Below are 12,122 nucleotides of genomic sequence, written 5' to 3' on the forward strand. Positions count from 1 at the left end.
TCAAGAATAAAGAGATTCAACATTCTATGGATCTGTTGTGATAAAAAAAAGGGGGAAACATTAGTCTGATGGGAATGAATGTTTGTTTTAGGAATATCTTCTTACTGCTTTCCATTGTCTCTGATGAGAATTATTGATAGTGTTCAGTTGCTGCCGGGGGTATATATAAATCAACGCCTACTTCTAGTGCTTCAGGTGTGTCTTCGATTACCATTTGCATTATCTATCTTTGGTGAAAATATGTGATAATATTCAGTTATTGTATGAGTTGTTAGCACTTCAAGCATAATATCGCAGCAGTGGGACATCCACTTTATACTATAACGAAATGCCAATTCAAGGCAATACAATTCAAAGATTGGAGGAATGTTTGCATCTTATCTTCTTACTGGTTCTTTTCTCAAAACTTATAGAAAATGGTGTTCATGCAATGGCACAACTGCCTCAAAATTTGCACCTGGTTATTGTTGTTGACAAAATTCTTACGCATGGGCCTGTCGGCTATTGAGGGAGCATAAAAATGATGGGTTGGGTATTTTTTTTATGTTTCAATAGGACTAGAATAGCAGGGTCCACACACCCTCTGTACCTGTGTTCTATCATCTGAAAACATCATGCCTTATTTGGGGGCAATTCACCATGCTATTTGATTAGTTCTTTTGCAGGGATTAAGTTGTTAGCCAGGAGACTGCAGTTGGTACAGTTGGCAATTCTTGTGCCTTGTTGCACAACAATGCCTCATTAACTATTTTCGCGCAGTAGTACCTTCATTCCCTATGCTTCTGGCATCACTTCTATACACTATCAAGGCAGGTCTGAATTGAAAATCTTAGGTATGTTCCCTTTAATCTAAAGATAAAAAAAAGGGGCATGAGGTGGTCTTTCTCAGATAGTCAGCAGAATAGTCAAGTTACTGTGGGAAACTTACTCGGAATGAATTCTCAAATTTTTCCTCTTTGTCCATTGATTATATTCAGAATCTAGTTTATGTCAGAATTCATTTTTTTTTAATTGATATTCCTGAAATTCTTAATGGGTTGTCTGATAGCTCATATGGATATTCAAATGTGTTATGATTTATGAAGTGATATTATTAACTTTTGATTACAGGTTTTGATAGTGGGAGCAAGTAATCCACCATTCAAAGGATATTTGGAGCCAAAGAGCTATGAGGGAATGCGAATTGCAAAAACCCTATGTTAACTGACTGATGAAGCATACGATCAGATGAATTGAGGTTGGAATCCTGGTTAATCTGAAACCAAATTTCCTGAATCGCTTGAATACTGCTAATTCAAGATGGAGTCTTCCTGACAAGGAGGAAGAAGATTCTGCAAAGCTGAAGCATGCTTATGTTGTTCTTCAAGAATGACATTAGTATCTACATGGTTACCTGTTGTTTTTATGCTTCTGCACAAAGGGGAATATGATCTGAATCTAGAAGCACCTAGATAGTCGTGATTCGATGATTCTACCACTGGTGTCGCTAGACTTGATAGCAAAGGGTTGGTTCTGGTAATAACCATCTAGAATTCATTTGGTCTTTACTATTTCAGCAAATTCTGAGAATTATTTTTAATTCTAGCAATTATGAAGCTCAAAACCCAAATTTGGTTATTTTCTGCAATTTTCTTAAGTCCAGATTATAGAAAATTTCAGTTACATCAGAAAATCAAACCACAAAAATTCTTCTAGAGTGATGCTTTACAATCTCCACCTGACCTAAAAAAAATCAGAGTCTGATTTGCCAAATGGCAAGAATCTTTAGGACTTGATACTCATAAATCAATTTTGAGTCTCTGGCAAGACACTCCCAGCCATAATCTACTTCCCCTATGGAAACATATTACCCACTGCCTTACACCATCACAACATGCATGTTATGCCACCTGCACTCCCACATATCTCCATTGCTACAGTTCAACATCCAACTCCACCACCTGAGGACAGTCAATGGAGTATTAATATTTGTTATGTGTTGCAGCAAGATACTAAGCTGTGAATAAATGTTGCGTTGTTCTCTTGCTAAACTCATAATTTTCAAGATTTCCTGTGTGAATAGTTTGTTGTATTTATGTGTTTCAGATCTAATAAAATCACAATGATATTTCTCTTTCTTGATATTACCTGTTATGCTTTAGTAGCCCCAACACTTGGCCAAACCAGTTCAGCAGGGAAACACCATTCCCTGTCTTCATAGCCTCTGTTAGTCTACCTAATCACGCAACCGTGCCTCATTCACACTTGTTATACAACCTATTCCACTGCAAATGCTCCAGGAGCCTCACACTTTTCAAGTAGAGCTGAATCCAAGAATCTCAGCTTCTCTTCAGAAAATCATGGGATTCCAACTAGACTTGAATTTCATGATGATTTCCCTAGTCCAGCTACTGGCTCAAAGTTCACCACAGCCCCCATTGATGTAGCAGAAGACTCCTCTACAAATCCTGGACTGCGTTTGGGTGTATTTCAACCATTTCTCAGTAATGATGATAATATTGCTTTTGGGTGTATTGACCAACCAGTTGTAAATGAAGAACTGCTTGATCATATTGTTTTGACTTCATTTAGGGAATGTGATCAAGGGAATTTGCAACTGATTGCTAACATTTGCAATGTAGAAGCTATGCCTGCTTCAGTTCAAAATGTTCCAGAATTTTTTTTTTCATGAGGAGAGGTTTGGCCTCATGGAGCCTCGTGTGTCTTCTAAAAGGAATTCTAATGCCAGTAGCATAAAAATGTAGAGCCTTTGGAGCAGAAGTTGGAAGATGATCCTGAAGGTTCGATTGCTGATGATAAATTATCCATGAGTCCTACTGAAGAGTCTCTATCAACAACTGCGGCTGGTCATACTAGCGAAGTTCTTAACATTGATTCCCTGGAGGACTTGATCAGTGAAGCCAAAAGGAATAAGAAACAAGCAGCTTTGGAGATGAGTCTCGTTACATCATATCAGGTTCTAAAAGAGTCATTCCCTCAGGTTGATGATCATTTGCTAAAGGCTGCTGTAACATCCATGGCGATGCCTACAACTGTCAGCATCCTACTTATTGTATCTTATACCTATCATCCTTTGCTACATAGCGGCACTTTGTTGCGTTCTGCCTTCACTAGCACACGACCTCTCAATGCTCAACACCCTGTTGTGTTTTCACAGTAGTTCACAATGAACCACTGTGTCTTCTTTTCCTCTATGGCAGTTCAACAATGAACTACCATAGTTGTTGTATTTTCATAGTGGTTCACAAATGAACCATTGTGTCTTCTTTTTCCTCTATGATAGTTCAATAATGAACTACCATAACTGCGGTGTTTTCACAGTGGTTCACAATGAACCACTGTGTCTCCTTTCCTCTATGGTAATTCATCAAGAACTACCATAGCTGCCATGTTACACAGGGGTTCACAATGAACCACCGTGTCTCTTCCTTTCTATGGTGGTTCGTCAGGAACTACCACATTTCATGATGGTTCACCTCGGACCATCCTGGCTCCTGCTTTCATCCATTGCATATACCCTCTCACATATAGGTTTTTTTTTAGCATTGCCTATATATATATATATATGTATGTATACATATATATACATATATATACATGTATATTTTCTCATAATATGCCATGTGCACCTTTCATTTAGCATGAGTACAAGTTAGAATAAACCATCCATATTTTGCACTCGTAGCCTAATTTCTTCCATTTCCTTTTATCTTGGCATTGTGCTAACTCCCCTTTTTTGCGGGAATATGTGAAAAGCCGAGCTAGAAGCTTTTGATATTTTTTTAGTTTCAGTGTTCTAATAAGCTAGACATTAATGAAAAACTCTATATTTTCAGCCTTAGATAGAATGAATGAGCATATAAATATCATTTGTTTCATTATTTTTCATTATTTCTGAAAATTCACAAATGGGAACATGAACGACACGTGCACCATTTCGTAAGAGGTAATTAGTCCTAAGTTGATGATTTACATCAATGGCCATAGTCAGGATGTAAACAAAACTTAGGATTTTTATCTTTTATAAAATAACACTGGATCCACACTGAATCCTTTTCAAAATTCATCATATTTTCTTTAAATATTTTTCCCCTTTTATCAGAGTTTAATTTAAAATTAATTCAATACATATATCAATGGTTATAGTCAGGGTATACTGAGAATTAATTTCATTCTAAACTCTATAAAAGCACCAAAATGTGTTTGATTCTTCACTTGAATTCAAATGTGGTTATTATATAATACATTCAATGACCATAGTCAGAGATGTATTATGTCTTCAACCTCATTCTTAATTCCTTTAAAGAATGAAACATGCTTTTCAAATCCAATTTCAAAATTATTTAAATTCATTCATCATTTAGGATAGAATTGCATCATATTTTCAAAATTCTCTTTTCAAAATTCCAAGTGATTCTTTTTCTTCATTTCTCAGATCAAATCTTATTTATAGATTCAAATTCAATTCTATCTCATTTCAAGATTCAAAAATTCAATTTCAAAGTCCAATTTGACTTTGAAATTCCTAAATCATTTTGTATCCAAACTTCAAAGTTCAATTTAACTTTGAAGTCATCTCCTGCTTCAAAAATCAATTTTATTTTCTTATCTTCAAATTAAAAATCAAAGTTTGAGATTGATTCTGAATCTCAAAGCTTGATCCTTCCTAAATTTTAAATTCAATCTGGGTTTTCAAAACCCAGATCCATCTTCAAAAGTCCCATTTGGACTTTCAAAATCCAAATCCAAAGTTAGATCCAAATTACATCTTGGATTCCAGATTTCGGATCCAATTCCCATTTAGGATTTTAGGATCCAGAATTCAACTTCACCTTGGATCTCAGACTTCAGATCCAAATCCATTTTTGGATCAAGGATCCAATTCCATCTTGGATCTCAAATTTCAGATTAAATTCCCATTTAGGATTCTAAACCCAGAATTCAATTTTGAATCTCAACTCTATTTAGAATCCAGACTTTGGATTCAAATTCCATCTTGAATTCCAGATTTCAAATCAACTTCTATTCTCAATTCCAATTCTTAAAATCCAATTCCGTTTTATCCCAGGTTTCAAAATCCAAGTTTTGATTCCCAAAATTTCAAAAAAACAATTCCATCTATCAATTCTATTTCTCAAATCTTACTCTGATTTCAAACTTTAAAACTGAAATTCAAATCACATTTCATCTCTATCCTAATTCAAAATCCTAATTCAAAGTCCATTTATGACTTTGAATTTTCCTTTCTTCTCCTTTTATCTCAACTTCAAAATCATCCCTTTCAAAACCCAGATTTATTCTTTTCAAGCTCTGATTATTTCAAAAATTTCAAACTTTAAATCTTAAGTTCTAAAGTTAGAAACCATTTCTTCACTCTATTATCATATTCATCTCAGAAACACTTGAGAAATTTTCAAATCATTTTAAAAAAGAGAATACATCCTTTCATTGCACAAACATGATTCTTTGTGCATTTAGAATTAGGATAAATTCTTAGGTAATATTAAGGCAAAGCAAAAGGCATGAATTTGACCTTTGGTTTGATTACCCCTGGTAAAGGCGTCAGGAACGGTCGAACCTCGTACCGACGAGCGAATCCCGTCTCCCAGTTTTCCCGCAAATATTTCAAAACAGAGGCTAGTTTTTTTCTTAAATATCTTCAAAATAAGGTCAAGTGAGACCCCGCAAAAGAGTTCCTCTTTTCTTCTTTTCTTTTCTTTTCTCTTTTCTCTTCTTTTCTGTCTTTTATTTTCTTCCTTCAAAAAGGAGGAAATAGGGATTAGAAAGGAAAAGAGAAGGAAGAGAGAGAATATACGAGAGAAAAAATTTTGCGATGATCACAATGGGTCAACTGCTGATCTTCAGCCATGGGGCCGGATCGACAGGCTCTCCTAATAATAGACACGGGGTCCTCTACGGGGTCTACAAGCTCAAGGCTAAGTGAATGGCGTCCTTGCATACACCGTAGGTAGAGACTAGTGTAGCAATCGTCCTAATGGTTCATTTTCTACCTAACTAGCACACTAACGTGATCAAACCACACCACGAAAGCAGACAAAAATAAAATAAAGAAAGCAGAAAAAGAAGAAATAAACAATCACACACTTGCAACCAATAGATATTTTTGCAAAAAACAAACTATGAGCAAGATACCAATCGTGCGCAGTCACCTCCTAGGGGTAACCTGATAGGCGGGCCGTGCAAGAAAAGTAAGATGGTCTCTAGGTTCACAAGCATGTAGTTCTACAATCCTAAATGCAGAAAGCAAACTAACAATCCTAATTAATCAATAGAAAAATAAACTAACAATCCTAAATAACTATAGAAAATAAACTACAAATCCTAAATAATGCAAACTAGGCAACAAAATGAGTACTCGGTTCTTAAGTCACCGTTCTCCGACAATGGTGCAAAAAATTTGATCCATATTTTTTAATAAAGCATTTTAAAAATATATTTTCAATAAAAACGTTTGTGTAAACCGTGCATCAAATAATAAAAACCGGTTCACACTAGTGGTGAAGTTTGGGACGAACTCATGGAATGAGATAAGTACTTTTTTACCCCACATAGAACTACTTTTCTTGCCTTGAAATTAAAAATTAATTAATTAACTAAATAAAAGAATAAGCGCTGCCCTCTGCGAAGGACTTATAAAGAATAATTAATCATTTTATTATAAACCTAATGAATTAAATAAATAAAATAAATCCTAATATAAAAAGAAAAGAAACGGTCTTTAGTGCTTGAGCTCTTAATCCCTTCTTATCTTCACTGCTTCCCTTGTTTGTTTCTTCATCATTGGTTTTTAGTCTTGAAGGGCTCCTTGAGGGGCTCTTTGAGAGGCTTGAAGGGGCTCTCTGAAGAGCATTTTGAGGGAACCTTTTAGGGACCTTAGAGGGCTCTTTAGGGGTACTTTTGAGAGCCTATCGCACGTCTGCAAGCTTTTCTACAAAACAAAAATCACAAAATACAAAAACAAGAAAGAAAACTGTGCAAGAATCGAAGGTTAGTATGAACAAAATTCACAAAAACATGCAATAAACTAACATGAAATAACAAACTGCACTACAAGACAAAATAGCATAACTAACTATCCACTAACCAAGAACTAACATGACAACCACTAAAAAACAAATTAGCAAATCAAACTAACTAATGAACAAGAAACAATTGATGAAACAAACTATGACAAAATAAAAAGAAACAACTAACTAATTAACCACCAAGAAGAAAACGTGCATAGTATTTTGAACTAACTAAACTAATGTATTATGCTAATCAAACAAAACATTAATGCTAATCAACTAATTAACAATTAGTAAAACTAATGCTAACTGAATTATAATACTAAAATAAAACTACGATTAACTAACCATCATATGAATGAAAAATACCAAAACATGTTGTACGGTTTTCAGATTCGAAACTACTCAAGATAAAAACAATAGATACTAACCTAGGCTTTGAAATAATACTATTAATTCTAATCTAAGATACAATGCTAACTATGAAACGATTTAAGAAGATAAAACAATTAACTTACCAGAACTACTTGCTACAGTTTCACACTTCAATTCACATCAGTCACATTGGTGTGTGACTGTCGTGAGTTCTAAAAAATTCACACGGTTTTAATCAATGCAGGTTATGCATGAATGACATATTCAGTTAAACGTCCAAGGCAGTGTTTTCACAACAGATACACGCTGTTTCAACAGACTGCACGTTGCTAAACTAATCATAATAATAAGAACATCTATCTACAACTCGGCGATCGGTCTAGTCACTATTGAGGCACACAAAATCACTATATGTATGGCTCGCTAATGGCGTTAAACATCCATCCTCATCGATCTATCTGATAAACAAAACATGCATCTCATGCCTTATTTTGTACCATTTTCAGCTATGTGTGATTAAAGCAACACAATGACATAAGACAAACGATAACCTCAATCTATGACTACTAATAAAAATCAAATTTCTATTCTATGTTAAGAATCGATTTATGCGAAATACGATGCACATGCCTAATCTACCATGCAGAAATAAAGATGCTAAATTAACCATGATGCTAAAAAAAATATATTAACCATAAGCAATCTAAACTAACAATGTATATACAAAGAGATGGGGGAGAAGAGGTTTACCTACGCGGTTCACCTCCGACAAGCGGGTTGAGAAGAAGAAGTGACTTTTCTATTGCAATCACACGAACCTCCAATCTCTCCGATGATGAGGGCAAGAAGAACAGGCGACGATGAGGTTTAAAATCAAGAATGAGAAAGAGGAAGAAGAAAGAGGAAAGAGGTAGGCAACTGACTTGAGAAGTGAAAAGGGAAAAGAAGAAGAAGAAGAGGTAGAGAGGAGAAAGAGAAGGGTGGGGGTTGGGGGGGGGGGGGGTTGGGGTGGTAGATTCCAAGAGGGAAAAACGTTCCCCTCTTTTCAAACATCAATATTTATAGTCTTCTAATTAGGTTTTTAGAAATTCTTTCAAAAAGAGTTCGTAAAATTTTCAATTTTTTAAAAGACCTCTCTTTCTAAAAATACTTTCTAAAAACCTAATTAGTTTCCCCAAAATACTTCAAAGAGACTCAATTTGCTCAAATTATACTTTTATGAAAAATTATGAAAACTTTTGCAAACAAGCATTTCTAAACAATTATCGCACATGATCATGCATGAAAATGTATGAAATTATGCATAAAAATTATGCATGATCAGGGCACCCGGTGTTTGGGGCCAATGTGTATGTATAGTCTTGATTTAGATGGATGTTGTCGTGTGCAGTGAGTGTTACGAGGCAACATCATTGGCAAGATCAGTCACGCGAGTGATAGAGGGCACTCAACATTTTAGAAGATGACGAGCACGTTTGGCAAGAGATGTGTGTGCACTGTCTAGTGTTGTGAGGGAATAAATGTGGCAAGAGCAGTGTGAAGCACCATTGAGTGAAAAATGCATCGGGTAGTATGAGTTGGGCTATCGATGAAGAGCGGTGGTAGCATGACATGTGATAGGCAATGGTATTGGCATTGATGAGACAATGTGTGGTGGCACGAATGTGGTATGTTGTTCTGCATTATGTTGGGTTAACAGACTGAAGGATGCCTTTGATGATTTAGTTAAGTATCTCTCAACTTGGAATAAATCTCACACATAGCGTTTGGTACACATAAGGGGTATGTGTGGGTTAGGGCTAATTCTCTCGAATATCACATTAGGTGGTCCCAACGGTGCATGGTGGTACAAAGTCGGGCAAGTGAGTGCTTAGGCGTCAGTGAGTGATTTGGGCAGCGTTATTCCCTAGCTTGCTTATGCATGAAAAGAAAAAGAAAATATGAAATAAATCTTTGGCATGTTACATAAGAATATTTGTGTTGGAAATTTTATTAAGGGTCCTAACCCAAAGTCACTCTAGAACCAAAACCCATCCTATTCTCAAAAGTTGAGAGTGGGTTGAATCTTTGAGGTTCCTGGCCCATATCTGATCCTCTGGAATCCTAACCTGGTTGCTGGCATGGGGGACCTAGATTCAGCCTAGAATGACATTTCCACCTACTTGGACCTCCAATATTAACCAAACAATTTAGTTTAAGATATGGATCCTTAAACTAAGATACCAATATGTACTTGGATAGGTTTCAATTAGTGTTTCATGTTCGATACATGTTTATATTAAGAACCAAATTTGATCTTTTCATACATGTGAACTCATTGTTTTTATTCTTCTTTTATCCATTTCACCAGTGCCAAGCGAACTCAACCTAGCTAGCCTAACTACCCTAAGATTGTAACGCCCCGGATTTCCAAAACAAAGCTAAGTTAAAATTTTCATGAATTTCTTTTTTTTTTCTTTGCAGCGGAACTTAGAAAAGCTTTTAGCAGCGGAATCAGACGATAATGAGTCGTCAGTTTTAGAAAACTCCGAGCACGTTGTAGGTATGTGGCCAAGCAACTCATTGACCACCAAAGTGTTCCATTTTATCGAAAACATATGTTTATTACAACACTACTGCTTAGGAGAGCAGTGTAGGTTCAATAAAAAGGAAGCAGTACAACTCTGTCTAGAGAAACCCTGGAACTCGATGCCGCCTTGCTCCGCATATCGCCACGCAGGACCAACACCTGAAATCCCCATAAAACGGGGTCAGAACCACTGATGGTCTGGTAAGCATGCAATCATGTAACCATTCAACTCAAGCACGATAATGACCACTCAGGGTCGCAATGCGCAATAACGACGCTCAAGCCTCCAAGACTTAGCGTATATCGCAGGAGCCTCCTCAGGGCTATGAGTTGAACATCCGCTCGAGTCTTCATGACTTAGAGCAAGCCTTTTCAGGGCTGTGATTTGAATAGCCGCATAAGTCTCCACGACTTAGCCATGACCTCTTCCGGGTCTCAAAGTGATGTCTAGCTCAAGTCTTCATACTTGGCACATCCGTATCCCACGCATCTAAGGACAACTCCTCAAGCTTCGCTTAGTCGTGCGGATACAACACGGGTCTTTGCCCAGTCGGTCCAGTAGTATACCGAACATGACACCTTCACAAAGGTTATGCAGGACTGACTCAACACGTCATCCACTCATACATTCAAAGCATCGCTGTACCTAGAACTAATGCATTGTTTGATAATTAACCGCTCCCGCCTTTGGTACGCAGGTAGAGCTATTGTCCGGGCATCAACGCGACGTTCTGGGGGTTGATTATTCTATGTATTTTAGATACCCCAGAGGCCTGTTGACCCTATCCATAGTAGGGCAGTGTGTTTCAACTGGGAGAATCCTACTAGGCCCATATTCGGATGCATCCTCTACTTGCAGTAGTTGGGTTCAATCCTTAGATCTTAAGGATAACCACGACCCCAAAACCCATGAGTGACTGAGGCCATCGTGGACTCTATCAGGTCCAAAGTAAAATACATGTCACTCAAGGTTGTACCATCACTGTCATTCCACAGTGAGCATAATTCCTGAAGGGGTCTGCCAGTCTTACAATTACTTGGACAGAATCTGCATGCCATTTAGGCAGCCCGTGCTTTCAGCACTACGGGAGTATGTACCCGACCCCATTCAGTCTTCCCCAACACAGTCATTACTGAGGGGGTACCCCTAACACGATCTTCAACCGCGGGGTATGTGCGACCTTAAGTCTTATCCATATGCATGCAGAACACCGCTCTTTGGCACTTCGGCCACCATGAGCATTACACCTCTTCGGGTGGAAACAACACACTCTGGCTCTTCGGCCCTTACGAGTCTGGTTGTGTAACCGTTCTCAATGAGCATGCATATGACTCGATCTAAATAGATCGGCTACTCGGCGTATTTTTACGCAACAAGTCCAAACCTAGCCAAGGCGCAACCTCTACTCCGGCTCAGCGGCCCTTACGAGCAAGGTGCCCTTGCAGGCACAAGGATACGAGCCGATCTGGCATCGTTCCATCAACGAACATCATTATGCCGTTCCATTGGTTCCGGCAGCTCTTCTGCCAACCATTTCGTCAGCACCTCCCCTGCTCTACCGGCAGTGGTGCGACGAACCCTTCTACGTTGTAGAGGGCAAACCATGAACTGGGTAGCACTCTGCTATATGTCAGAGTATCCTGCTACGTTCTTTCTGAGCTATTCTTAGCTTCTTTAGAAATTTCAGCAGCACTTCCTCTCTTTTACGGAGAAAGCGTGCGTTTCTTTTATCCATTTCAGCGGCATCTCCCCTCTTTGGTAGGAAATCGCCACGCTTAATTCGGGAAATGGATGCGCACCGTTGTGCGTACTTTGCATCCATCAAGGTTGCAGGAACCCTTGGCCATAGCCAGGCCATACGAAATTGACTTAGTCATTACGTAAAGAGCATTTTGCCAAAAACCGAAGCCTTTCCAATAGGGGCTTCATTCGTCAAGCAGAATCTTGAACGAGGAGCGGTCAAGGAATCGCATGGGCGATTTGGAGTTTGATCTCCATTTGAACGCTCATTTATGCGCTATATATGTAGTATAAGCAGAAGCCTGTGCTTTATACAGCGGCGGCGTAAAGAAATGCATATACTATTGTTCAGGGTGTGTAACTGAACGAAATATTCTACATATATAACAAAGCAGAAACCTTGGCATCG

The sequence above is a fragment of the Nuphar pumila genome, chromosome 2 (assembly GCF_984573655.1).
Source record: "Nuphar pumila chromosome 2, dmNupPumi1.hap1.1, whole genome shotgun sequence".
Taxonomy (NCBI): Eukaryota; Viridiplantae; Streptophyta; class Magnoliopsida; order Nymphaeales; family Nymphaeaceae; genus Nuphar; species Nuphar pumila.